Here is a 23,828-nt window from a genome sequence, read left to right on the forward strand (position 1 = left end):
ACCCTACTCCATTCTACCCAACTCCACTCTATCCCAATCTACCCTACTCCAATTGACCCCAAGATCATCACCTATGCAGACGACACTCAGCTAGTGGTAGCATTAAATCATGCTGAGGGGTCGTCTAGCACCCTAGTTTCTTGCCTAGAGGCGGTGGCCGAGTGGATGGAACTCTCCTGCCTCAAGCTCAACGGGGACAAAACGGAGATTATGATCCTGGGCAACCCTCCGTCTTCCATCCCCGCTCTCCTGTGGCCGGTATGCCTGGGCCCTGCTCCACCTCCAAAGGCACAAATCAAGAGCCTTGGTATGTGGCTCGACAGCTCCATTGATTTTTACCACCAGGCCACCAAGCTCTTAGCCACCTGTTATGGTCTGATGAGATTGTTGCGGAAAATCATTCCCCTCCTCCCCTTCCAGGCTAGAAGAATTATGGTACAAGCCCTTATACTCTCTCGCCTGGATTATGGGAATGCCCTTTACCTTGGAGCTCCTCAATTCACCATCCACAAACTGCAAGAATTGCGCTGCTCGCCTGCTTCTCCAGATTCTGCGGTGGCAATCTGCTAAACCAGCATTGAGGAGTCTTCATTGGCTCCCTATTCCGGCCAGGATACAGTTTAAAGCTATGTGCCTGGCTCATAGAGCCATCCGGAAGACTGGTCCGGCTGTTACCCACTCCCTGGTCACCCCCTATTTTCCCCACAGAACCCTGCGCTCCAGTTCCCTATGCCTTGCTGCCCCCAAGAAAATTCGAAGATCCAGATGGGGTGTACGCTCCTTTTCGTTTAATGCTGCAAAGATCTGGAACACTCTTCCCCTCACTTTACGAAAGGACAATAATCTCTTGGCCTTCCGTAAGCTCTTAAAAACCCACCTCTTTAAGACATTCCCTTAACATCACGTCCTCTGCTTTCTCTGCTCTTCTATCAAATAGTGCTGGGAGGCCTCAGGGTAGCCATGCGCTATACAAGTACAATTTCATTCATTCATTCATCTACACTAATCTACCACTTCACAATCTCCACAACCTAACCCACCACGCTCTGCCCCAAACACCTATCCAAATTTGCCCCACCCTAATCTTCCCCACCCCAACCTACACTAATCAACACCTCCCCAATCTTCCCCACGCCTGTCTATCCCACCCCAACCTACCCCACCACAGTCTGCCCCAATCAGCCCACCCTAATGTACCCCAATCTACCAACTACGATCTACCATACTACATTCTACCCCACCCCAATGTACCCCGCCCCACTCACTTTTAGCCATGCTGAACAGCAGTCACACTGGTGTACAACATGATTAGAAAACATTGCAAATACCTCTTACATAGGTGAGACCTATTGGCTTTGCCAATGCTTGTTTAGACGATCCAGGTCTGAGAGTTTCACCTGAGGGCATGCTGAGGGCATGATGGCTGGTGTGAATGGCCTGCTAACACCTAATCAAGCTACAATTGACACGTGGGTTAGAGGCTGCACTCTTGTTTCATCTGCTTTTCCAGTGTAGAGCAAAGCAGTGCATGGTTGTATTGAGACAAGCCAGGGCTAATGTAGTTAAAAAAACAAAAATGCACACAAGTTGGCTCTATGAAAGGCACTGGATAACCACATTGTGACCAGTGGGCCATATTTTGGACAAGAGTAAACTAATGAGTTCTTTCGGGTTGTTTGATATTTTTAGAGGTTAGAGGTGCAGCTATATGTGGTTATATGTGGGGTGGCTTAGTTGTTTGTTTTATTCTGCTGGGGTGCACTTCTGTTCATTGCCCAGAGTCAGGTGCTTATAGTTTGAGCCATCTTTTCCCATTATGTGTCTTTAATGCCATTGTTCTTGTATCCAGGTGTGATAGGTTTCGGTTAACTTCTACAAGATGTTGATTGAAAAGAGAGAAAAGGGTGTGACAACTGGGATTGATGAACCATGGCAAAACCTAAGCCAAATGGGTAGTTTGGAACTGTGTTGTGTCTATTGTGAACAGTTGTTGTAGGCAATGTGCAGGTGAAGCCTGATCTGAGTGTTCAGCTGAGGTAGCAATTGTTTATCCACCTCTATGCCTTGGAGCAGTGTTGAACACATGCGGGCGCCAGGAACTGTGTGTATAGTACACACTTTCTCCCTGGTGTATAACTTGCTTGTAGGTGGGTGTGGCTTCTCCTTGGCTTCAATTGGAGCACATCATGTCCTCTCGGCTCCTTCTTCCATTTAATGGTGACCACGGCCTGAATGTGCAGCGGCACCAAAGTGGACACACCAAAGTTGTTCTTAAGGCATGAGCCATTCAAGCCCTGTAATCAATGAATCCCTCATCATTTATATAGCACAGCACTGTCACCCTAAGGGGTATCTGGGTGATGGAGGTGCCATGTCTCAGTCAAACAGCCAGGTCTTGAGTATCTTTCAGAAGTCCGCCAGGGAGGGTGCTGTTCGGAGGTGGAGGGACAGGTCGTTCCAGGTCTTGGCGGTGATGTGGGAGAAGGAGAGGCCCCTGGAGCCGCTCTGACAGATGTGCGGGTGTGTGCGAGGGCGAGAGAGGAGGAGCGCAGGTGTCTTGCGGGTGGATGGATGTTAAGTCAATGGTTGATGTAGGATGGTCCTTAATCATGTAGAGCTTTGTAGGTGAGCCTGAGGATCTTGAACGGGCCTCTCTTCTGGATGGGGAGCCAGTGGAGGTTTCTGAGGTGGGAGTGATGTCGGTTTGTTTGGGGAGGTCCAGGATGAGTCTGGCTGCTCATAGAATCAGCCATGCTAATATCTTGTGTGGATCTGGTAAATCTTTTTTCCCTTAATTACATTTTAGATGAACAAACCCGTACAGCTTTGAAAAAGAAAAAATTTGCAACACTATGTTACCATAAAAAAGTCACTTCCATCTGCTCTTGTACAAAGGTAGACTTTGCAAGAAATTGCAAGCTGTACGGGTTGCCTGAGCGTGCAGATTTTATGATTTTGTAATACATTGAATTGTGCTAAAAAATATAGGCTAAGAACACCACCATGTGGGTCAACCTCATAAATAAGTACTGTTGTTTTAAAAAAATGCAGGTGCTGAGCACCGGAAAACACCAATACAAATTAAGCACTAATTATGTGGATCCTCAGTTTCTTTCTGGTGATAATGGGTCTTGCCCATTCTGCAGGTCATACTTCTGACTTAAATTTTAGTCCTAAAGATACAACTACTGTACTCAGTCTTATGCCTCGTGAAATAATGTAAGAATGGGACTAAGAAGGGTTGATGATGAATCCAAAAGGAAATGTATTATTCAGTTCGAGCATCAGTAATTAGTTACAGGAATAATAAAATAAAAGGTAGTAGAAGCCCCAATGCGAAAAGCACCCCAGCTGCTCAGCCACACACTCCAAATGCCATTCACTCAACCAAGCACACATGAACATTATATGACATCATTCACAACATGGCTGAGCAGCAGGGCACAGAATACCAAGGAAGAAATACATAGCAAGACAAAGACAAACATTTGCAACCAAAGGATCTTACATGAGAAAAAAACTACATAAATCAGAAATGACCTGGGAAAAGTTTTATAAGAAGAAAGGTAAAATGTTTTTCAATGTCAAATTTGCAAATATATACATTTTATTCAATATGGACAAAATCCCGCTTTTCTTCTAATGTTCTGACTGCGGAGAACTCCGCTAAAGTTTTATATACAATTTTGCAATCCCTCTCTTGTTCTTCGGCTTTGTTTAACGAGGTCACTCCATCCACAGAACTGGTTGCATTTGTCTTCTGTTTCTTTCACCAAACTCAGGGATTTGTGAAGTGACACCTGTTGTCTCATTGGATGTCTATCCACAAATGGAAGCCCAGTGTTGCATATGTTCCTAACGTTGTCTCTTGCAGGTATGGATACATTAATATCAACCAGTAATGTTTTAGACCCTCTTAATGATTATTTAAAGTGAGTGAAATGAATCGGCTCTTGCTATGGCGCATTTGATATTCAGATGTTCATCCATTGGCCGCATGTCCTGAAATTTCTTTCTGAGAGTTGCAGTTACTTTGGCAAGATCTTGAGGTAAGTGATGTAAGTGAAATGACACACTTCTAGGAGCCGCGTCTGGTGAGTAACTGGATGTATTTGTAGAGCAGAGAAACAACATGCCCCTCGCCATCTGACCAGACACTAACTTTCAAGTCTGGAATCTCGCTTGGCTGAGGCAAGACATTAGAACATACACACATTCTGGAAGACTACTTAAAGGGCAAGGAAAAGAAAAGACTTAGGGGGTCATTATGATGGCGGATTTCCCGCATACTCCGGGCCGGCGGAAGCCACCACCGGCCCGGAGGATGCAGGAAATCCGCCGAGGAGGCTTGAAAGACCCACCGCCAAATTAGGATGGCTGGTAGGTCTCACAATCTGTCCTCCGCTTTTCCGCCGCGGTCGGAAGGCGACCACGGCGGAAAAGCACTAACATGGCTGGCGGTGTCTATCAGACACCGCCAGCCATATTAGGATGTAGGGAAAGTAATGCTTTTCCGTGGCGGCTTTTCCGCCGTGGAAAAGCATACGGACATTCACTTTGGGGGCCCGTTGCGGGCCCCCTGGGTGAAGGTTGCGTGGGGGGTGCACATGGGGGGTACCTATGGTACCCCCCTGCCTTTGCGTGCACGAAGCGGCAGGCACCGCGCGGTGCCTGCCGCTTTGTGCATGTAAATGCACTGCTTTCATTTTTTACATTGCGGCGGGTGCTGCTTCAAGCAGCACCCGCCGGACGGTCCCTCCTACTCAGGGGTGGCGGACGGACGCAAGTCCGTCCGCCATCCTAATCGGCCCCTATATGCTAATGACAATTTTAAAGAAGTATTAATTTACAACACACCTTCTTCCCTTAGGGTAATGAAAATCTTAGTATAGATATATATATATAATCATTTAAATAGACCGGTAGTCTACGAGATTGTGAACTACTGATCTTATGCAAAACAGACAGATCATGCAATTAATAATTTTGGGAAAGTGTACCATTATTATGAATTAACTTTACAGCAACCTGGTCAAAAGCATCACCACCAACTTTCTCCCTACGAGTTAATGCAACTGGAGATGTACTCATTTCCTCTGGAGTGGAAATCATGTAACCATCATGTAACCACTATTATACATTGAATCATGATCTTCTTGACTGATATTTTCAGAAGATGTAGATTTCTGATACAGAGCAACTCTGCGAATATTCCACTTTTCATCATTATCTAAAACTACATAGTATGGAAAGACTTTTTTAACTAAATGTGGACCTCTAAATTTGGAGTCCTTTTGTTATCCTCCCTGGTTTCACTTTCACCAAGTCACCAACAGACATTGTATTAAAATGAATAGCCTGAGGGTATCATTTTAATCGGACTATTTTTAAGCCACGAGGGTGTAAGTTTTGTACCAGCAGGTCTTCCTCGCATAAGTTCAAAAGGGGATTTTCCATTTTTTTCGTGGGCAGTAATACGATAAGCCCACACCATTTCTTGAACAACATAATTTGAAAAAGAACCTGAAGAACATGTCATTTGTATAATCCCTTTTACAACCCTGTTAGCTCTTTCACAGAGACCATTTCCTTGAGGATTATAGAGAGCAGTGCGATGATGTGACACACCACAACTTGACAAAAACAAATGCATTTTGTTGGAAATAAGTTGTGTACCATTATCTTTAATGGGTACAGACGGGAATCCTTCATCCAAAATAACTTTTTGAGAAAGTGTAGTGCAATCAGTGGTCATTTCTTTAACAAAGCTAACTATAAGCCACTTTGAGAACACATCAATTGCAACAATTGCAAAGCGATGAGAAGATGGTAATTCATCCATCGGACCAAGAAAATCTAGACAAACACTGTGCCAAGGTTGATTCAGGGAAGAAATATGACCCATACTAGACCTAGAAGCAACTTTGAGTCTCTTTTCCCCTTCCTTACAACAAGAACAATTTTCAACCCAAGATGCTATCTGTGTATCAATGCCTGGCCACCAACAATCTGCTTTAGTTCTGCGCTGAGTAAGTGTCTGCCCTAGGTGTCCTTCATGTGCAAGTTTTATCAACTTTGGTCTCAATTCAAAAGGTGGAATACATCTATCACCCCTCAAAAGAATATTGTGACCATAAATCGAAAGTTCTTCTAAAATCTTAATAAAAGGCCGTTCTGGGGTAGAACACAGCTCTCACGCCTAGTTCCTAATTTAACAAGATCTATCACTTTTGCTAGAACAATGTCTTTTTCCACAGCCGAACTCCACTCCTCCTTGGTAAAAGTGCCTTCCCCTAACATTACAGTGTCATGGATAAAAGCCACTGCACTTTCTTCTTGAGCTTCAAATAAATCACAGCTAGAATCCACACTCTCCACAGGGAGTCTAGAAAGACAGTTGGCTTGTACATTGTGCCAACCTTGAGTGTAGGTGATGTCATATTGGTATTCTTGTAATCTAGAGGCAAGTCTTGCTAATCTAGGCGAACCTTTACCGGCCCCACCTGGAGACAAAACACTAACTAAAGGCTCGTGGTCTGTTTTGATCTGAAACTTTGTCCCCCACAGATATGTCCTAAAATAGTGTACTCCCCACGCAGCAGCTAGAGCCTCTTTCTGTATATCTGAGTAGTTTCTTTCTGAAATCTTAAGAGGACGAGAGGCAAAGGCAATAGTTTTCTCTCCTTCCAAATGTTTTTGTTGTAGGACGGCACCCAAACCAATACAACTCGCATCAACCATCAAAATGGAATTGGACTTACTGTCATAAGGGGCTAAAACGTTTGCTTCACATAATTCTTTCTTTATAGCATTCAAACAGCAAGTGTGTGAATCATTCCATGTAAATTTCACTCCTTTTTTTTAAGTAGGAATCTCAAATTTGCTGTCTTGTCTGAGAAGTTCTTAACAAATTTAGCATAGAATTCTATAAGGCCCATAAAAGAACGCAGTTGATCTTTATCAGATGGACAAGGGGCTAACTGTATGGCCTCTAAAAGATTTTTCTTTGGCTTGACTCCTTCAGATGATATTTCATAACCTAAGTATTCCATTTGTTGAACAAGAAATTAAAATTTTTCTTTACGCAAAGTCAAACCAGCATCACCTATTCTGTGAAAACAGATTTCAATATTTGATTGTGTTCTGAAATAGTGTCACAAAAAACCAGTATATTATCTTGAAAAAATACCGCTTTCTTTATGTCCTTAAGTATCTGTTACCATTCGCTGAAATACACTGGCCGCTGAGATAAGCCTAAAGGGCAATCTGGTGAACTGGAAAGTACCCTCACTCATTATAAATTCTGTTAAATGCTTAGACTCATCATGATCGCAAATTTGATGGTACGCGCTCTTCAAGTCTAACTTAGTGAAGAACTTTGCACCTTGCAATGTGGATAATAATTCCCCAATATTGGGAAGGGGAAAGACATCAGCAACAACTTTTTTATTTAGGGTTCTCAAGTCCACACAGAATCTAATTTTTTTATCAGCTTTCTGAGTGATCACAACTGGAGATACCCATGCTGAAGCTTCTACAGGCTCAATAATGCCACCTTGTAACATTTCATCAATCACATTTTTCACCTCTTCCCTCATAACAAGTGGTACCCTTCTCAATTTGTGTTGTACTGGTATGACATCTCTTTTCATCTGAATGTTGTGGACATAACCTTTAAGGTCATCAATACCTCTCTGAAAACACTCTTTCCGTCACGTAAAATGTCTTCCATTGAATAGTCATCCACCACCATGACTTGCACCGGGGCTCTAGGATTAACTATTATGTGTAAGTCATATTGGTGAATCCAACCTAGAATTGGTGGACCGTCAACTGAAACATATACTTTACCATAGGTGGATCTGTTCATAAAAATAATATTAGATTAAAAACATCCTATCAGTTCAATAGTTTTACCTTGATTTCCTGTGGGACATATGTCACTATTATTGAGTGACATGTCACCCCATTCACTCCTGAACATTGATTCAGGGATTATGGTATACCTTGAGCCAGTATCCACCATAAGGCTTACAGTATGACCATCAATTACAAACTCCGCTTTAGGTCTGTTCTCTCTCTTTTCATTTCAAGTGATGATATCTGGATCTGAACTATCGATTACTAAAATCTTGTCTCTATCTCTCTTGATTTCTAAAGAGCTATCTTCAATAACAGCTATTCTTGTCTTAGGTTTATTTTGACACATTCTTGAGAAATGGCCTAACTTACCACATTTAAGGCATTCTTTGTTGTTAGCATAACAAAATGTTGCTTCGGAAGTATGCATACAACTGCCAAATCTTGTACAAAATATAGCTGAAAATTTGTAAGGATAGTTTTTCTTTTGTAAACTCTTCCCTTTAGCTTTTACAACTGCTACACCGTCCTCTCCACTAGGTTCACTCTCATTCATCAACTTCTCAGACACTTCAGATATTTGACCTTGGGAACTACAGTTTTGTAGTTCCTTCATGCACTTCTCTGATTCTTCTACAACCTTAGCTAAGTCTATAGCCAATTTTAAAGAAGGGTTTTAAGCTGCTCATAATCTCTCTTGTATTTTCCTGTTATTACACTGTACGATAAGCTGATCACGTATCAGCTTATCTGCCATCTGTCCAAAATTACATTTGACAGAAAGTTCACGTAGACGTGCAACAAAATCATCAATTGATTCCTCACTGCGTTGCTTGTGTGTATAGATCTTATATCTATTCATAACCAAGTTTTCCTCCTTGGCAAACATCACTTCAAGTCTGGTAACTGCTTATTTGTACTCATCAAGTGTAAACTGTCCCGATTGAAGTGCTTGAGGAAGATATTGAAAAACTCGTTGTCCTTCTTTTCCTAATGCACTCAACAATAAAGCCTTTTTACGTTTTGCTGAAAAGTCCTGTGCATCAAGAGCTTCGATGTAATTATCGAACATCTTTATCCAATCTTCCCACGAGATGGATGGTGTGCCTGGTTCACTGAGGAATTGTGGAGGTAAGGCCACAACCACTTGTTGAGCCATGTTTAGTTAAACACTTACTCAGTTGACAAGTACACTATATACCCACTCAATAAATACACTAATAAATAATAGGTGACTAACAAAGGTGGACTATAAGCAATAACAAATATCAGTAGTTGTGGACAAAGTTTTCTTATCCAAATTATGATGGGATACAATCGTTGACTTGAAAGGGTGAGTAAAGCTCAGTATGAGTTTACCTCAGAACAAATGATTACTTGAAGCGCTAATGTTCAGTTCCATATAAATGGATGTTTAATTATCATGTATTCCCACACGACAATTATCATGAAAACGCTATCAGTAATGAACATCGGTGAGTGTATCACCGAAATTACGCTCGAAAAACTATCTAAAATAACACTTACTTAATGGCCAAAAGTAATCGCTAGTAGAAACGCTTTGGAAAATATTCCCTTTGATGAGCGTATCATCGAATACACTCTCGTAAAAACCTTCAGCTGGACACTTGGTTGGTAAACAATGTTGATAAACAAATATGGCCGCTAACATCTTGACGAGATACGTCGTATGTACAAGCACGTAAATGACGAGAAATGTACTGATCTTGCTTAGGTTTTCATTGTGAACCTCTCACAAAAGGTTCTAAAATGAGGGCAATTGACACAGTTGAGGTGAACTCTGGACCCAATTCTGATCCTGAAGCAACCTTGGGAAGCCCGCTGGAGCCAAGGATCGGTTAAAAGATGTCCCCCCTAAAAATATGATGCCTCCCGTAAATAGATGTATACCAAAAACACAGCAACCAAACAGCTAGTATCCCATCCAGCAAAGTGTCTAGTGCTTCCCAAGTACTCTCGCACCTTGTGAGGATGTCCTGGTGATCTGATGTCTGGGCACCATTGTCTGGTAATGGACACAGTGTAGGAAGCTGGCTCTGTATATACTATACCAAAGTGTGGTATAGTGTGCACAGAGTCCAGTGGAACCCCAAAGGTAGGCAGAGGTAAAGTTAGATAGAACCTTACTCTCTATTTGTGGTAGGGTGGTCGAGCAGTAAGGCAGTATCAGAGGACAGTGTTAAGCATTTGCTGTGCACACTCAGTCAGCAAATGAATTCACACACTCAAAGACTGAAGTGCAGACCAATTGTTTTTGTATGAAAATGTTCTTTTAGTTATTTTATTTTCTAGAACCAAGCAAGCTTGGCACGGGTAAGCAATAAATACTTTACAGTAGTAATGCAGTTTGTAAACAGTTTGGATTGCAATAGTAAATGTATTTTGATTTGATTTACAGTATTGTTCCAGAGAAATGCAATGATTTGTAAATACAGTACATAGACTTGAATGGGATTTTCAGTGAAATACCAGGTAAGTTACTTTTTGTATTACTTTTCTTACTCAGATTAGTATGCCTGGATACTACTTTGTGACATTTCCTGCAAACAGATAAGTAAAATCGTTTTTGTCAGACAGTGTAATTTTAAAGAATTTCTTTAGGTTTTCAAACTCCACACTTAGAAACTTTTCGAAGAAAAACAGTCAATGTTATCCTATGGAAGAAAATAGTGTTTACAGGTAAGTTACTTTTCAGATTACTTTTCTTACACAGTGTAGTATACCTGGATACTAAACTGGGATATCTCCTGCAAACGCACAGTCCACTTTTTTTGCCACTGGAGTCAAACTGCCAGGTAACAACTCAACCAGTAGAACTGGTGTTTTGGCGAGGATCGATTAAATGCTGAGTCGATCAGCATTTACTTGCCTGGTCCTACAGCACCTTTTTCTTTTAGGGTTCTGAATCTTGGAAACAACCAGTTGCAGTCGAGTTTTCCAGTGCATGGGACAGAGATACCTATGCTAATGACATGCACAACTCCTGAACTCTAATGGCTGAGAAGAAAATTCCAGTGATTGCAGAATAACGGCAACCTCCTTTAGCTAGAAGAAGTTAAGGTGCAAATGCCTTTTTCCTTCTGGTCCTCCAAGGAAAATAGAGAAGGGAATACAGGCCCACTATTGACACTGGATAGGCCAAGATTAGCGCCGTTGGACTGTGATGGGGCCGCTCCCCTCACGGATGGTGTTCTTCATTTCTCCCGGGCAGCTGAGCTTGGAACCCTTGGTACCAGTCTGAGGGCCTGATTTAGATCTTGGAGGATGGGGTACTCAGTCACAAAGTTGACGGATATCCCGTCCGCGTATTACAACTGCATTATAACCTACAGCACTTGTAATACGGTGAACGGGATATCCCTCACGGTTGTATGGACTATCCGCCAAGGTCTAAATCGGGCCCTCAGTCTGTCAAGCTGCCTCCATGGAAGTGATCCAGTCAGCCTGGGCGTGTGCAGGTCTCTGCAGAGATCAAGTAAGCTCCTCTAGGCACGCCCAGTTCATCTGCTCTGCAGGCATGGAGCCCCATGGTCAACACAGGTCACAGCAGCAAGACCACTCCACATGCTTCCCAGACTCAGGCCCAGTCTGCAGAGACAACGGCAAACAAACATCCCCCAACCACCAGCCGCACGTGTTTATGGAGGGGAACAGGTTGAGTGCAGGTGCAGGCTGTGATGTCCAGGATGTGCAGCACACACACACAATCCATTCGCCATGTGGACCACACATCCACCACATACAACATACCCCTCTCATGCATGTTCCACACATGATAAAGTCAAGGGGTCCCGTTGCGAGACCTGCATGCACCTTTAGTGGGCACAGCCAGTAGGCAGTCTTGCCACAATAATACATGTAAAAAGGTCTGTGCCCTAGATTAGAATCATGCTACCACCACTGCCAGTCACCGCGTATGTTGAGAGGGCAGTTGCTAATCTCGCTCAAAATGGCGGTACAAAAAAATGACATGCAACGTACAACATGCATCACTCATGCTACTTGCTTTGTTGTCTATTTGTGGGCCTGTTAAGGTGCAAGTCATTGTTAGAGCAAAGGCATGTTAGAGATATTTTGTTTAATTATCTGCATAAGCTCTTTTTTCCATTACCCACAGTAAACCCATTCACACATTAAACTGCACTTGTGACTCACAAAGTGCTGCAAAGTCTGGATGTCATCTTATCCGAATCCATCAGAAATGATGGCCCAGTCAAGGGATGAGAGGTGTTCTGCTAGTAGTCAAACAATGATAAAGAATTTCACAATTGCCACATAGGCATAGCATTGAAGGGGTGCATTGTGATAGGAGGTATAAGATATCCAGTAGTGACGTGCCACAACATTTACTTGATCAAGGATCACATTACGCCCAGAATACTGTTCCTTTCAACACCTGTAACGAGAAGAACTATAAATAGTCATCACTTCTTTTTTTTGAGTATGGAGAATTAACTGTGAATTGCCATTTGTGTTTGTGTTGATTCTAAATGCAAATAAAAATATATATTTTTAAAAATAGTAATCACTTTTCCACTGTATATAATTGTGATGCAAAATAACACAAGGAGTTGTATGAAGAATTTGCATTAAGACAATTTCATTGGTTTATGTTATACCTTTCTGTAATATTAACCACGGAAATTCCCCATCTTTTCTTGATGTTATGTTGAAATAGAAACAGAAGCATCACTATATAAATTTAAGTGGCCCTTGAGAGAAAAACATTCCTTTAACAAAGTAGTAGGAAATAATGGCACTGAACAAGAAAACAAGAAACTCTTTGCGGAAAGTAGAGACCTAAAGGAACTTTCCAGCAGCCATTCAGCGAAACTACATTCCAACAAAGCATTAAAGAGAAAAATATGACTAACAAAGAAATAGGAATTGTTATCACACTGGCCACGGAGGGGTTTAATGTTCAAGGTGGCAGATAAAGGTGGTGATGGACAGAACATTTTATGAAAAAATGTAAACAGTCATGCAAGATTCCAATATTTACACCATATTAGAAAAAGGTCCAACAGCAGAATTGGAAAAGCTACTAAAGATCATTTTAATCAAAATGGAAGATGGAGGTGTCATTAGCAACAAGCTTAAGTAATGCCTAACAATTTATATGTATGTATCAGTAAGTTAAGAATGTCCAAATGAACCATGAGTGGCCAAATCACCAATATATATAGTAAACTTGCAGAGAGAACCAACAAACTATATGTCAAAAGTTCCAGGCACCAGATGTTATGAACACCGAAACTCATGTAAATTAATAGTGAGAAAATCTTCAAACGGATTCTGCTGAAAATGTTTCTCCTTGTTTTACTTACATTGGTTATGAGTCTGAAACCCATATACTAATGTAGTGAAAGTGTTTATGCTATTTTGTATTTGTGCTTAGTACTTTTGACTCATTTACTTGTTGATTTATCGCAATTTTGTGCCTTGTACTCTGCTAACCTTTTTGAAGTAGATCTTTAAAATCCAGTATTTTGTCTTCCGTTTTTAAGGCCTAAAGCAAAACTAATATAAGTTTTTATTATTGTACTTTCGGTACACAGAAGGACGGATCCATCAGGGAGTATTTGGTACATCGGGACGTCCAGGAAGCAAACGATTTGTGTGGGTTTGCACACTGACAGATCTGGTAGCAGAGCGGATGGTTATGATTGGATTTGTCAAGTACTGACTAACCTATATAGGTAAATTGGCCTTAGAGTCTGAATAATGTACTTTACAGTACCTGCGGTTATGCCCCAAGATTCAAATTGACCCACTCCACATTCCCTGACCCCAATTCCTGGCGACTGCGGAGAAGTGAGGCAGCTGATCCAGTAGTCCGAAGATGATGAAGTGGTTATCAATAGGGAATAGCTGAAAGATGTTTTTGAATTAAGTTCATAGAAGATTGACTGTGCACTATGTCAGACATGTCATATGGTGCCACGCAGGGATAGGTCGTGCTTTGACTTTGTCATGCTGGTATTGGTGGCCGAACTGTGAGCTCTGTGATTGACCAAGACTTGACCGAAAGGTGGGACGATTGTTGACATATAAAACTAAAAATGGGAAATCTCTCCTTGAAAAAAGCCTTCAAATCAGGAGGAGAAATTTCAACCAGAGAGAATGTGAGAAGCTGGCCTGATATGTGATGTCCACTATTCTAGTGGGCACCCTCTATCAGTCCAAACAACCCTTATGGTGATGGTTGTAAAGTCAACCTTATAGACCAGCTATCCTAGTGGTAGCATGGACAAAGCAGTCTTTAGCTAACACTTCAGAGAGCATGTGAAGCCAATTGTTTTACCAATAATAACCCCTTGAATATCAAATGAAAGGACACCACACAAGGTATATATCAAATATATATGTATTTATTACTAACACAACCTCTCTGCACTCTTTACGAGTTCAGAGTTCGAGATACAGCACAAGTTACTCAATAGCATACTATAAGTTGCACAAATACAATTCTGCCCTAGGGGCCTCACGAACCATATACTAAGTAAGTGGTATAAGAACCACTTCAGGAAAGGTGAATCAGCCTAGGGCCTAGAGAATCGCTGGGGCTACACTGGACAACCAAATGTTTGGAAGTAGGAGTCCCACAGGATACGTGTGCAGTGTCTAAACACAACCATGAGTTACCATCGTCTTTCAATGGGAACGTAAAAGTTACAAAGTAGTTAATTTCGGACACTTCCGGATGGACTACCGGAAAACTCAGTTAAACTAGGACACTTGGATAGTTGTTACCCACGGGAGCACCGGAGTACTCGAGTTACCTCACCCAGGGAAGCCGGGTGCAAAGGTGTTCTTTCGTGTCGGGTTTCGTTGTCGAATCCTATGGAGAGCTGCACAAAGATGCTGCAGGCGACCAGGAGGAAGATGTCCGGATGGGTACAAGGATGGATCAGAGCAGTGAAGAACCTGAAAGCAGAGGGGACAGAGTCTGGGTCACTAGCCAGTGACCAGGAAGGAACCAGGAAGGAACCAGGCAATGTCGAGATGCAATCAGGTGAAGATGTGAAGCTTGTCTCTGCAGCCACGTGGACCAGGAGGCGTCGAGGATGACCAGGAGCTGGATACGGACTGTCCCACTAAGGATCTCGCTGTTGGCGGTGTCGGCTTCCAGATTGGAGTCATCAAGCCTTGGCAATGGCAATCCACGCAGGAAGGAAGATCGGCTTCTTGTTCAGACCAGCAAGGTCTGAGCAGCTTCCTCTTTACAGGAACGCAGGAGCAAGCGCAGAGCAACCAGGCAAGCAGTGTTGATTCAAAAGGATGTATTCAGGAGGGCCACTAGCCAATGGGCTAGCAACCGCAAAGACACGTCAAGGAGAAATGCAGGCACAGGCCCCACGCGGCACTCGTGGAGTGTGGAGGGCTGAGCTTCGGTGCACTTACGGCTCGGGGTTGGGGTTTCTCAAGTCCAAATGCACAATTTCGAGGACGCCTCAGAAGCTGCACAGTTAGCAAAAAGCAGGTACTGCAGGTAGTCCAGTCCCACGTCTCTCGTGTCCGCCACAGGTCTCAACTTTGCTGTGGATGTGGGTCGGAGTCAGAGAAGCCTGGAAGTCCAGAGGCTGCCTCGCTAAGTCTTCAGGTTCCGGCGGGAGCATCGACAAAGCAAACTGGCAAGTCACGGATTGTGCCTGTTTGCACAGGGTGGTCACTCCTTAACCACAAGGGAGATTCTTCAGTCTTCTAGTTGCAGTAGAATGTCGAAGGTCCAGTGTTTTGTTTCAGAGTTCCAGTTCAGGATAATCTAATGTCTCTAGACACAGCTCCTAGCTTTATACTAATCTAAGGGGCTGGATTACCTGCTAGGTCCCTCCTATGGGTGTCCCCTGGGAAGGGGGTGGTTACACCCTTTTCCCAAGGCAGGAAACCTATTGTCTAGGCCTCCCCTGCTGGAGTTTCATCCAGCAGCAGGAGGTCAGACTCGTGTCTGTGGCAGCAGCATCCATTTTGTGATGCTGAGGCTCTGTTTAACTTTAACCGGGTAAAGCTACAACTACATGCCTTCTCCCTCTAGAAGGGTCGAATGCTACCCCCGCCGCCAGGACTGGCGGGGGGGGGGGTAGTATTCCAAAGCGTATGACACCTTACACGACATGTTTTGATAAAGCCAAACCAAAGTTAGCATTAAGCGCGAGGATTATAATGCACTTAAGAGTATATGGTATGGCTATATCATAGAACAGCTATAAGGACATGGTTCCGAAAGCTGCAGACAGGCTCAGCTCAAGGCCTGCCATAGGAGTGACTTATAGGTATATATGTGTCTATATGTAATGGTAGATATAGGGATACTATACCTAAGCAAGGGGTGATTACACAACCTTGCCCCAGCTGAGTGATCAGCCAGTTGTGTCAATTTGGATGGCCAGCCATGCTGCTGCCCCTGGTAGGCCTTGAATGCACCTAGCCCTGGGTACCTATGTAGCCAGTATAGTATACCTATGGTACACTATACAGGGGCTCACAAAGGTGACCCAATACCCAATTAGGTATGTACCTAAAGTACATGGTATGAATTTAGAGAGAGAACAGCTGGGGTGTGGGTCTGATTAGCAGACCCACAGCCACACTAAAGTCGAGAAACCAGCGTATCAGAGTGAAAAGTGGGGGTGACCATAGGAAGCAGACCCTACTCTCCTACATGGAACACCTGCTAGAGAGATGGCGGCAAAGAGGGGGTCTTATACATGTATATGGCTCAAACAATGGCATCAATATATGGAGAAGGATGGTGAGTTACATTTCAAGTTATGCTGAACGTATCACATAGCGAAACTTCAGAACTTGAGAAGGAGAATGTAAGATTTAAAACCTCAACCTAGACCCACCAAATGCAAGGCTTTAAATCTTTGGGCATAGGAAGCGATTGAAAAGAATAAGAAAAGAATGGCATTAAGAATCATAATAAGGTTTATCAATGGTTGCACATACAGGATGATGAGAGGCAGAAAAGGTTTCAGGAGGATATAATCAAGAGAGTAGGCACTTATCCAGCCATATGGAGAGAGGCACTAAAGAAAGAGAAAACCACCAAAAAGGACCCAGAACGAGAGACAGGGCCTGAGAGGGATAAGGAGTATCGCTTCTTAAAGGAGATGGCCACCCCCTTACATTGTAGCCTAGAGAATGGATACTACACCCCCGAATTCCCCTGAGAATGAGATTACAACACCGACCTCTTGAGGCCAGTGCACCCCGGAGTTATACCAAGACCACAAGCCCAGAGTACCCTTAGTATACCAGTTACCCTGACTACATTCCAAAACCCGACCAGCACAAGCCTTCCTTCTATCCCTATAGTTACAAGTACTCCTAAGACTCAACCTACAGCAAGCATTTCCCCAGGGGCTGCAGGTTCCCCAAGTGCTTTGACCCCTAGAAGTCAGGATAGAGAACTTACAGACACCCCTGTTACAAGAGGAACCGCCCCATCTGTAGCTCCTGAAAAAATCCTGCATAGCAACGGAAGGCTCGCACACAGGAAAAACATTGCACAATAAAAACAGAATTGGAAAAGATTGTGAATCGCAATATAGGCATATACTTTTTGTGTCATTATAGTTAGTATAAATTAGTTTACTTGAGTGAGGAAGATGAGAGTGGTGTGTTAGGCATATGTGAAAATGGAGACGTTGGCAGATGAATGCAGACTCAAAAAAAGAAACTGCAAAAAGAATTTCAGGATGACAATGAATGAGAAAGAATTGAAAGCGTTATCGTTGAGAGGGTTAATGATTCATGTGAAGGAGCTGGTTGAATGCATCAGAAAATTGAGTCATCTTGAGAAGTTCTGGGAACAGTGTTAGAAGAAAGAGAGGTTAAAGCTGAAATCAAAACTGGAACCAATAGGTAATGAGAAGGTGGGAAGTACAGAACCCATAGTGCAGGAGTACTCTATGAGAGAGGAAGGAGTCTATGTTATGATATGTTAAAAATACTTATAAAGTGCGAACAGCTACCCACACAGGACTTTTAGAAAAAGACAGAGTATACCCTCGCTCAGATAGATTCAGAAAAGCCAAGTCTTTTTTTTTCTTTTCTAAAGATTAAAGGCCCTCAGGGGAGACCCCTGAGCCAGCTCCTCCGCCAACTTTATCACATCCTCTTCCGACGTACAAGATCAGCCTGTCTCTCTTTCTTTTTCCAGGCTCTTAGGGAGAGATTTTCCCCCCGGATAACCGTCTTGTACGCTTCCCAGACTGTTTGAGTGGAGTCCACTGACCCCTTGTTCTCCTGAAAGTAGTGCTCTGTGGCCCTAATTATACTCCTCCGAGTACGTGGATCAATCAAACACCATGGATTAAGGGGGGCCACTCTACCGGCGCACATTACTTTCCACTACATTTTAAGCCACACCAGGGAATGATCTGAAATGCCCCGTCCCAAATGACGTATCTCTCTGATAGTGTGGGCCTGAGATGCTGGTACAAAAAGATAATCTATTCTGGACAAGCTGTGGTGCGCCCCCGATATGTGTGTATATTGTTTTGTGTCCGGTTTTCGGGCCCTTCAAGCATCAGCCTCATTGTATCGACAAAGTCGGGGGGTCCCCTCTGAGCTGGTCTAAGCGCACAAGGGGGCTGACGATCCAGATCCCCAGACATGACAGCATTGAAGTCGCCCCCCAATACCAAGACTCCTAACGATAGTGTAAGGAAAATAGCGCCCAGGTCCTGGAACGTGTCTGTTTGCAGGTCGGGAGGGACATATATTGAGACAAATGTGGCTGTTTTCCTTTCCCATTGGCCCGAAACCCCAACGTACCAGCCTCGATTGTCTTTCCAAGTGGCATGTATTGTGAAAGGAAAGGAAATCTTAATCAGTATACCTACTCACCTTGACCCTGAAGTAAATCCCGTATGCGCTACAAGTTTATACCCTCCCCTGTGAAAGGCCATACATCTGTTCCCTATCAGGTGTGTTTCCTGCAAAAGATTCACTTCAGGAGTATTCCACCATTAACCATTCCCCGCTTTATTTTGTCGCCCAACCCGTTGAAATTCCAGCTCATGACCTTGATCCCCGATCTCTGCCTATCCCTTGACATCACAGGACTGCGAAATGTTGGGTAGCCCTGCCATGACCTTTGATGCTGTTTCAGAAATCAGAATTATCAACAACCATATTACAACATTGAAAAACAACCCCACCCTCTCCTAACTCCCCCCCACCCTGCACCTCTGCTCTTGGCTTTCGTCCAGCCCCAACTGGCAGAGTGCCTGTCGCCCTACACACTAAAACTATAGATCGACTAAAGGTAGTAAAGAGGAGGTTGCCAGCACCCCAGCCCCCCTTCCCCCCCAGAGCCAGTGCCCTCTCAAACATTTTGTCCTTTGGAGCCCCTGTTACTCATAACAAAGTCATTATGACCCAGAAGAGAGTCCGATGTTTCACCCCGGGGCCATTGCCCCTGTACCTGACAATGGTCAGGTAGACCGTATGAGTGAGAGTTGAGTCTTAGTCTTGTTCCTGTGCCGCCTGTTCTTCACCTCCGTCCCTTGATCCGGTCACACCGGGGGGTCGGCTATCGAGCCAGTCAGATGCCACCTCAGGATTATCGAAGAACCACGCTCTTCCCTCCACCTCCACTCGCAGACGCGCCGGTAGCATCATAGCGTACCGCAAACCTTTGTCCCTGAGTTTTTTCTTAACCGCCAGGAAGTTCCTCTGCTGTTTCTGCACCAGCTGCGTGAAGTCGGGAAAGAAAGAAAGAGTGGCATTTTCATAATGTAAGGGGGAGTCCTGACGAGCAGCCTGAAGGATAGCATCTCTGTCCCTAAAGTTCAGGACTCTGGCGATCATCTGCCGTGGGGGCGCATCGGGCTTTGGCCGCCCGCCAGAAACTCTATGTGCCCGTTCGATGGTGAAGTAGTTGCTAAGTCCTTTGGGTTTAAGGTGTTTCAGGACCAGTTCTTCCACAAAGAGATCGGGCGCCGGGCCTTCCGATTTCTCAGGCACTCCTAAAATGCGAATATTATTGCGCCTGGCTCTCCCTTCGTAATCGTCCAGCTTACGCTCTGTTACTTCGTGGGAAGACATAAGCTTGCGCATTTCCTGCTGAAGCTGTGCTACATCGTCGGTCAGACTGGTCGTCTTAATGTCTAGTGACTTGACCTTTTCGTTGAATTTGGTGAGGTCGGTACATATATGATTAACCTCAATGGAAACCGTGTCGATCTTATGCTCCAGTGCCTCCATTTTTTGCCCCCAGGACGACTTGACCCCGTCTATAGCTGCCATAACGTCATGCAGGGTCAGATCCGATGCAGGGCCAGCAGACTCTCCCCCCACCATAGTAGCATGCCTCAACTCCGCCGGCGACCCCCTGGGGAGAGTGAATCGATCCAGCTTGTTTGTTTGGACCTGCCTCGAGCCCTTGGATGTCCTGGGTGGGAGTCTCTCAGAGTCCAGTTTAGCTGTTAGACCTGTCAGCCTTAGGGTGGTCTTCCCTATTTTTTTTCGCTTTTGCCTCATTTTTCTCACCTACTTTTCGTTGGCCTTAGGTCTCTGGGCACCTTCCCATTGCTTACCAATGCTAAGGTGCAGGTGCTCTCTTCCCTTAAGATGGTTGCCACTGACCCCTGCTACTGCAGCATGGTCTTTTTAGGCGCACTCTAGTAGCCAGGAGCTGGCTGGAACCCTTAAACAATGTTGCAATGCCAGCCTGCCAGCCTGCCCATAGCTAGAATGAGGGAAGCTCCTGGAACCTTCCAGAACAGGGGAGGTGACACCAACTGCCACTGCCAACTGCCAACTGTCGCTATATAAGGAAAGGGAGGGAAACTTTCCAGAGAGAGTAGTTGGGGCATCACTGACCTGGGGGAACCTACGCAGGAGACTTAGGCGGTAGGGCCTAGTCAGGAACCTATGCCACTGGGGGTGACAGGGTTTAGGCGCTGCCCACCAAGCTGTGTGAGGAACACTGAACTAGCCCAATGATCTGGCCCTGCGGGAGGGGAACCCAGGGACCACCTGAAGTGATTTACAGAGGAAACTGGACAAGCCTTCAACTCACCCCCCCAACCCCCCTCTCTTCAAGTAACTTCTACCAAGGGCGCAGGATCCAGCTAGCGTCAAGAAGACCTTCTTACTGCCCACAGGACTGGTGGGGAATCAACCAGGTATTAGCGGTGCATTCCCCTTGAGAAGTGCTGGGAACTGCTAACTGCCAAGCGCGGTATTCCCCTTGAGAAGCGCTGTGAACTGCTAACTGCCAAGTGCTGTATTCCCCTTGAGAAGCGATGTGAACTGCTAACTGCCAAGCACTGTATTCCCCTTGAGAAGCGCTGTGAACTGCTGACTGGCAAGCGCTGAATTCCCCTTGAGAGGTGCTGTGAACTGGTGACTGGCAAGTGCTGTGCCCCTTTTGAGAAGCGCTACTGCGTGGAGACCCTATGTGGGCCCTGAAAGTGCTGCCTGAGGCGTGATGGTAAATTGCCCTAAAGCGCCACGCGGACCGAGCGCTTTGACCACTTAATGCTTCTCAGCTGGCCCCCCCCCCCCTGGTCGCACTTCTGTCGAGCGCTCTTGCACTTCGGCTTTAGCCTTTGAGCCTTACTGTCATCGTTGCAGCCTGGCGCCTTCTCCGCGACACCAGTGCTGCCTTCTGCACCCCCTCGGCGGCCCCCCGAGCCAAGAGAAGGCCGCCATAAAATCTGGTCAGGCCGCAGTAGGCCTCGTTAGGCTTGAAGCCGGGATCTAGCATCACGTGACAGGGGCGCAGGTGTAATTCCGCCCCCGCTGTGCCCTGAGTGGGTCCCTGAAATTGTGCTCCGCGAGCCGCTCTGCAATTGGCGGTCGCTGCGCACCCTGGCCTCCTGTTGGTCCCCGGTCCCTGCAGGCTCTGAGGGAGGACCGGGACCGGAGCTGACACCTGCGCGGGGGGCTCGCAGAGACTACCGGAGCCCCTGCGCACCCCCGACTTCACCGGAGGGCTTAAAAGGAGCCCAGGAGTCTACAACACCACCGGAGGGCGCGGTAGGAAAAGCGCGCCTCCGGGAGTCATATTGCCTTGTGCTGACCCTTCGCAAGTGCCCGAACAGGGGCCGAAGAAGTGAGGTAAACCCCCGGGGAGGCTCCAAGTCCGCCCTCCCCGCGGGAAACTATAGTTGGGCCCTGTTGGCCCCAAGAGATACTGAGGACTGGGCAGGAGCCCTAAGAAAAGTTAACCCCTTAGCAGGGGAAACGCTGTTCTACTGTGGTGGCCTGATCGTTAAGGGAATTGTCATACTTAGCTCCTGAGAGTCATGTCCTGCCTATTATGACCAAAAGAAATGCTCATATCTAAGTGTTGAATTGCTTTATTCCAGCCTGATGAAATGCACTGTATTTGCTGATAAATGGCTTATTTTTGCAGCTAGGAAATGTTTACCCTCCATTAGTGACTGCTGCTGAGCAATGATATGTTATTTAAAAGTCTGAGAAGGAAATTCTTTGCAGGTGCTGACTAGGAGTAAGGCTGTTACCAGGCCTACCGTTATTTAATATTTAATATTTATTTATTTACATATTTATTGCTGAGAAATGCAAAACCTGTGTTTTAAAGGAACGGCAATGAGTTCATACCGCTGTGATTTTTGACTGCTCTGATTCTAATTCAAGATAATTCAAGATAAAACTTATTTATTTGAATCAAGCATTCTTGTGTGGACTCAGTTCTTGCGTGCACTTATTGTCTCAGTGGATGAGTGTGTTGTGTAGTCACTTTATACCTAAGCTTCGGGGGCCTGCCGGCTCGGTCCAAGCTACCCCCCGGGGACCTGGCGAACCCAGTTCCTACAGTCGCCATTTAGGGAACCGCGCAGTACTCAAGTAAGCGGCACCGCCGTGGAAATCCTATCTCAGTGGGCAGTGAGCGGCGGGAACAATGTAAGCAACCCTCCTGACCACCAAGCCAGCGTGGAGATAGAGTCAGGAGATTCCGAGGGGGGGCCAGTTCTAGTGCAGGGGAGGTTTATACTCTACGATCTGCCCAGTGTGCCAGTTACTGATCGGGAGAGATCGCTGCTGCCGCCACCTAACTGACCCTCAATAGTCGTCTTTCAGACTGCAAGAAACTACAATCTGGGGGTGCAGCTCCTCCCCAGGATAGTTCCACACCTCTCCACAGGCAACTCTCCCGTCAGTCCTCCATCTCTTCACTTGGCATCAACTTCTCCCAGCCCGCCCAGCGCCGTCACAGCGCGCCACCAATGATGTCTGGGCCCGGGTATCTGTGGCCCCTTTACTAAAGTCCAGCGCAGAAGGTGAGTGAAGTCCGGTACATACCGTTGGGCAGCAATCCTTTCTCTCCCGGCCCCTTCCGCCACACGCGATTCCTGACCAGTCAGGCAATGACCCCGCTGCTGGCGTCCCCCTCCTGCGGCAAAACCAGTTCACAAAACCATTCCTGAGACCATGCTAGCGCCATCCCCACCTCAGAGGCCAGTCACAGCAGCAAATATTCGCTTTTGGCCCCTGGAAGGTAACCTGCTGTCACCCTAACAAAGCATCACAGTCCGACCTCCAGCAGTATATAAAAATGGAGCAGCCTTGTACTCTTCACCAATCTTCTGTCGGGCTCCCGCTTATAGCCAGGGAGTGGGGTCGATCTCCGATGTCAAACACCCCCGACCATGCACACCCCAGTGCGTGACAAAATGAGGCCACAGGTCGTCAGAGAATGGCTCTCTAGGTGCAGCGCGGCCCGATACAGACCGCAAAATTAATTGGGCTGCCCGAGTAATGTGAGCGGAGTGGTGGGGGACCCCGATGAAACGAGGAAGCCGGCAAACACTCACCCCCTCCACAAGAGACCGTCCAGCCGCCGACTCCGCTCGAGCCCCGCAGCACTCTTTGCTGTAGCCGCTTCTCCGAGCCGCTGCCTCCGCACAACGGTGCCAGGGAGAGAAGGGGGGAGGGATCCCCCCCCACTGGCAGCCACAATC

At 45.5% G+C, this 23,828-nt stretch overlaps 1 long non-coding RNA gene across 1 annotated transcript in view; it reads right to left on the reverse strand.

Moving 5' to 3' along the window:
- Positions 1-23,828, reverse strand: part of LOC147709592 (uncharacterized) — a 363,282-nt gene that overhangs the window by 291,157 nt on the left and 48,297 nt on the right. The gene's annotated exons all lie outside the window — the stretch shown is intronic.

The sequence above is a fragment of the Lissotriton vulgaris genome, chromosome 6 (assembly GCF_964263255.1).
Source record: "Lissotriton vulgaris chromosome 6, aLisVul1.2, whole genome shotgun sequence".
Taxonomy (NCBI): domain Eukaryota; kingdom Metazoa; phylum Chordata; class Amphibia; order Caudata; family Salamandridae; genus Lissotriton; species Lissotriton vulgaris.